The 5,163-nt window shown below is 47.8% G+C and overlaps 2 non-coding genes across 2 annotated transcripts; one reads left to right on the top strand and one right to left on the bottom strand.

Annotated features, from left to right (window-relative positions):
* Positions 1-313: 313 nt before the first annotated feature.
* On the bottom strand, positions 314-385 carry TRNAQ-CUG. The gene has a single exon. It is a non-coding gene; the product is annotated as a tRNA-Gln (tRNA).
* Positions 386-3,208: 2,823 nt separating this feature from the next.
* Positions 3,209-3,290, top strand: TRNAS-AGA. Its single transcript has one exon. It is a non-coding gene; the product is annotated as a tRNA-Ser (tRNA).
* The last annotated feature ends 1,873 nt before the right edge of the window (positions 3,291-5,163 follow it).

Genomic DNA, 5,163 nt, shown 5'->3' with positions numbered 1-5,163 from the left:
TCAGGGTTGGTTCTAAGGGGTCGGGGCCCTGGAAGTGGCCCGCCTTCCTGTGTCAGTCAGCCTGGCCTAAAGGGTAGCTCCCAGGTGCTGGGGAGCTCTGGGACATCTCTGGCTGCTCATTGGAGACTGTAAGGGGGGCACAAAGTGTCCTACTCACAGTGTCCCCCCAGGAGAAGCAACATTGGAGGCTCCTGTGGTAGAAACAGTTACCATGACCATGGAAGCAAATGGGCTGAAGACTGTGGCAGACTAAGAAGGCAAGGGGATGAGGAGTAAGGATGCTGAGGAAAGCTCTGACGGAGGCAAAAGGGCAAGGTCCCACTGAGATTTGAACTCAGATCGCTGGATTCAGAGTCCAGAGTGCTCACCATTACACCATGGGACCTCCTGGACAAGTCCTTTCTTTCCCCTTTCACCACCCCAGCTGCACTCTACTCTCCTGGCTGAGCCCCAGCAGTCTCTCCATCTCCCTGGCCATCACTAAGAGCAGCCTTCTTCCAGGGCCATGGGGTGCTCTCTCCCTTCAAGGGAGAGGCAGAGCTCTTTTTTAAAGCCTGCCATGACCTCTCTTACAAGACTTATGCTGTGAGAATCCTGCTTTTGCATAATTACACCTGGTTATGAAGTTTCCAGCTTAACCTCTTCAACATTGCACCTCACAGAGTACACTCATGGCACAGCAATCGGTGGTTTGATGCTTGCACTTGTCGAAGACCATCCAGTCCAATCCCCCTGCCGGAGCAGGAACACCCAGATCAGCTCACACAGGATCTCATTCTCACCTTGTAGCTCATAGTAAGCAGCCATTCACCAGACATCCTTACTCTTGGTTGCACTCCTAGGTGAGCTCCTGACCTTACTGAATAAGGGGACCGAGAGAGAGGGCAGGGGATGAGGATCAACTGAGGGAAGAGCTGGAAGAAGGTGCCCAATGCTGATGGTCATATGATCAGTGCTTGTGCAAGTGTATATAAGGAATAGGCTCATGCTGCGTCTATGTATCTTTCCACTGACCTCTGTCACTCTGTGAAACCAGGAGACTGGGTCTGCGTTAGGGTTTACTAGAGAAAACATGCACTTCAGCTGCCCTGGAAGGGACCTTCGGGACCTCACCACCTTACAGTGGTAAAGCACAAGGGCCTGCTCCTCTTGATCCATGTTTCCCAGTGTAAAACAGTCACACGAGCTTCAGCCATAAAACAGTGTACTGCCTGTCACAGTAGAGCTGAGTTATTTACATGAACTTCCTTTGCTCAAATGTCAGCAGAACAACAACTGACAACCCTGCAAATACACTTTGATGATATCAGTGATTGATGTCACCTGAACCTGTCAATTTTTTTTGGAAATTGTAGCTATATTATTACTGGTCATATACTAACCTGTAAGAGTTATTCTGTGATATGGCCTTAGGTAATGAAGGATTATGAGGAATACATGGCTCTCACACCCGTAAGATAATGCCTGTTAAATAGAACTGGCACTGGTACATAAGGATGGGTTTTTTTGTGGCATCTCAATGCTTCCAGACCTCTTCCAGAATGACAGACACAACTTACCGCAAAGTACCGAAGTACAAAATGCTCTGTACAAAATCCACTTGTTATTTGACAAACTTGCTTCCACCAGTTTGCACAAACTTCCCTCCCCTGGCTAGGAGTATCAGAATTAGAAAGGTCTATTGTAAATATATCTGCTGTAATAAAAGAGATGGGTAATGCTGCAGCTAAAACGGTTTCAGCCTTACAGTTAGAGGTAGAATGAGCATCTGAGGTAGCCCTGTAAAACAGCATGGCACTAGATTATGTACTTCTCTCTCAAGGAAGTATATGTGTATTAGTTAACACCACTTGCTAGACATATGCAGACCAAGATCAGAGAACAGAAATGGACATACATAAAACTTGAGGTAAACTTCAAATACTGTGTGATATACCTGGAGAAAAACAAAAAAAACCCAAACGTTTTGGCTGGTGGAAATGACTCCCAAACATAGAAGGACGTGAGGAAAAACTGCTTAAGATAGCATTGAAGCATATTTTGTTGAGATTAACTTTGGTGGCTGTGTATATATTTTGCTCAGCTCATCTTATGTTGTCACAAATTGGTATGTAAAAGGATAGAACAAGGCATGGCTCAAGCAGGGGCCAGAACAATGATACTGAATATATTAGAAGGTAAGGAAGAAGTGCTTGGACTAATGACTGTAAATTATTACAAAATCTATAGGCAAGAATGGCTGATGGAGCAGCATGGCCCACATGGTGATTGATCCTGGACTCTGAGGAGTCTGAACTTCTACCAGAAACTTATGGAGGCAGGACTCTGTCCAAAGCACTGGTTATTGAATCTTTATATTTAAGTGCAAACACATGTTTAATTCACCTCAAGGGGTGCCATAAAAGTTCCCCAACAAGAGACATTGCCTGCTTAACATCATTTTCCAAATATTCCTATTCCAGAGATAAAAGAGAACCAGAGCTACCTTTATCTAGTGATGAAAATGATCGCTTTTGCAGATCATTTGGCTTTCTGGTTTCTGCTTAGGCACTGGACATTCTTTGCCAGTGCTAGCAAAAAGATCTGGACATACCTAGTCTACTAAACCAAGCTTTCTTCTGTCTCTTGCAAGTCACTCATGACCTCCCATTTATTCTCCCTTTTCCCTTCCACACTTCTCAGCTATGGTCCACCTTGCCTTTTCCGTAGATCTCTCCCACTCTTACAAGCCATTCCTCCTAAACACCAACAATCTGCATGCAAGTAGTGGTCTTTGATCAAGGGTTGACACCACCCTACATCCCCAAGAGGCTGGAGGTGCTGCCTGGAGGTCAGCATCTTCCCTGCAGGAATGTCCCCATCCTAGTGCTCACAGCAGCCTTAGAGTCCACCTCAGATAAATGTGAGAAGCAAAGCAGAGTCTGATATCCCACCTCACAACTCTCACCGTCTGTGGTTGTCTCCACACAGCTGCCTTCCCTTCTTCACTGGAAGCAGTTGAGATACCAGTTGGGGAGTGAAACCCTAGGATATCCCAGATGCCCAGCTGAGAACAAGGGGCTGGGAGCTGCAACTGTAGCTCCTGGGATTATGCCTCTCAAGGCCTCTGGAAGCCTGGGTCTGAGTGGAGCCTGTCCCTGAAACTCCCAGGGAGCTGGGCATCATTGCAGAGGGCGTGTGATGAGCAGGGCAGAGAGGGCAGGAGCAGGTAGTTGTGGCCGAGTGGTGAAGGTGATGGACTAGAAATCCATTGGGGTTTCCCCGCGCAGGTTCGAATCCTGCCAACTACGGGGTACACTTGTCCCCTTTTGGGCTCCCTGCAGTTGACCATGCTGCGCACATGAGACTCAGCCCTGCAGAGCCCAGGGAGACAACAAAACTGCTTGCGGTCCCCAACTCCCCCAGGAAATGCCTGGATGAATGGGAAATCCTGCTCCCACTGACAAGGTAGACAAGCTGGGAGAAAAGACAAGTGCTGAGTATGAGCCATGAAAAGAGGTCCACTGTTGTTGATTCTTGGGCAGAACTTAAGAAGCAGCACAGCCCCATGAGTTGTCTTCCCTACCCCTGAAACTACAGCTGCTCATCTCCAAAGACAGCCTGCACCACATGGTGCTCAGTGCTAAAGGTGAAGGGAAGACACCTCATGGCTTTGAGCAACCTGGTCTAGTGGAAGGTATCCCTTGCCCATGGCAAGGGGTTTGGAGGTCAATGATCAATGATCAAAGATCCCTTCCAACCCTAACTGTTCTATGATTCTGTGAAGATAAGGAAGTGGGGGAAGAGAAAGGGCCAGGATGGAATGTGAGCCATGAAGGAGGTACTTCTGTGCACACTCAGCCCTCTTTGCTAAAGATGATAGCCTGCCTGGGTGGTGCAGCATCTAAAGGTAAAAAGAAACCCCGAGGGGCCCATGTGGAGAGAGGCCAGAGAAAAAGAAAGTGATAATAGTCCATTTCAAGTTGATGGTTTGTCCCGCTGCAGCTGTGTCACTGAGAGTGGGGAATGTGAATGGCAAGATGCTAACTGAAATACAACTTTCTTAGAAGAACAAATACTATGTGAGACTATGAACCTTTGACCTCAGAGCTGACATGACCTGAAGACCCAACCTAAACTGGCTCTCATCTGCTGAGAGTATGCAATACTGACAATAAAAAGAACAGGAGATTTGCCTTAGGAAGCTGGGCACATAAGTATGGCATTGGTATGTAATCAGATTCAGCTCACTGGTTGTATATGCTCACATCTGCATGTCCAGCCCTGTCTGTCCTGCCATTCCTTTGTCTCCTCAGCCTGGCTCTGCATGCTCTGGCATGTTGATGGGACAGAGAACCAGCACATGCACAAACATGCAGGCATCAGCACTGCCACCTCACCCTCACCAACAGGTTGTACCAGCTCAGAGCTACCTGCCCAGAGCATTTCTGGGACACATATTTTCACAGAGAGGCCAAACTTTGCTGTGGCTCAGCTGTGTCACACCGTGGGTCCACTGTGGAGCTGGAGCTGGCTGTGTCCCACACCAGGCAGGGCCTTACCTAGTCTTACAGGGGACACCCTGCACCACCCCCTAACCCCTCCACTACCAAAACCTTGCTGTATGTAGCCAATACAGTGCCTGTCGTGAACGCTCTGGGCCATAACACGGAGGTAACACAGGTCTCCACCCACCCCAGTCAGAGGCACGTTCATGCTGTCCTGGGCTAACATGTGGTTGCATGATGTGCCCTTTGGTTGAATTTAAAAGGCACAGAAACCAGCTTGGGTTTCCTCCTAGGCACTGCGTATGTCCATATCTCATATACTTGTCTAGTTTTAGTTCAGCAATCTGTGAGTGAATAACAGGCAATGCTAGGGTATCGATTATCTCTCCTATCATGTAATGTGCAAATAGGCCAGGTGGATCATTTCTAGCAGAGATTTCTTGGTCTGTATAACTTGGTTGGATATGAGCATCTGCCACATTCCATGCAGCATGCCCGTAAGCAATTTCTTTTGCAGGACTCTACCCTTTACTTGTTCCTGGGCTAAAGTCTGCCTTGCGCTGCTACTTGTTTTGGTGGTGGATGATTGCTTTGGTGAATCCCCATACCAGCACTGATGAATGGTGAAGTACATCTGACCAGGATGTACCTACCCCTACATACACACAAGGGACAC

Source organism: Pterocles gutturalis, unplaced genomic scaffold (assembly GCF_000699245.1).
Source record: "Pterocles gutturalis isolate BGI_N339 unplaced genomic scaffold, ASM69924v1 scaffold12836, whole genome shotgun sequence".
Lineage (NCBI taxonomy): Eukaryota > Metazoa > Chordata > Aves > Pterocliformes > Pteroclidae > Pterocles > Pterocles gutturalis.
This window is presented reverse-complemented; position numbering and strand designations above follow the sequence as displayed.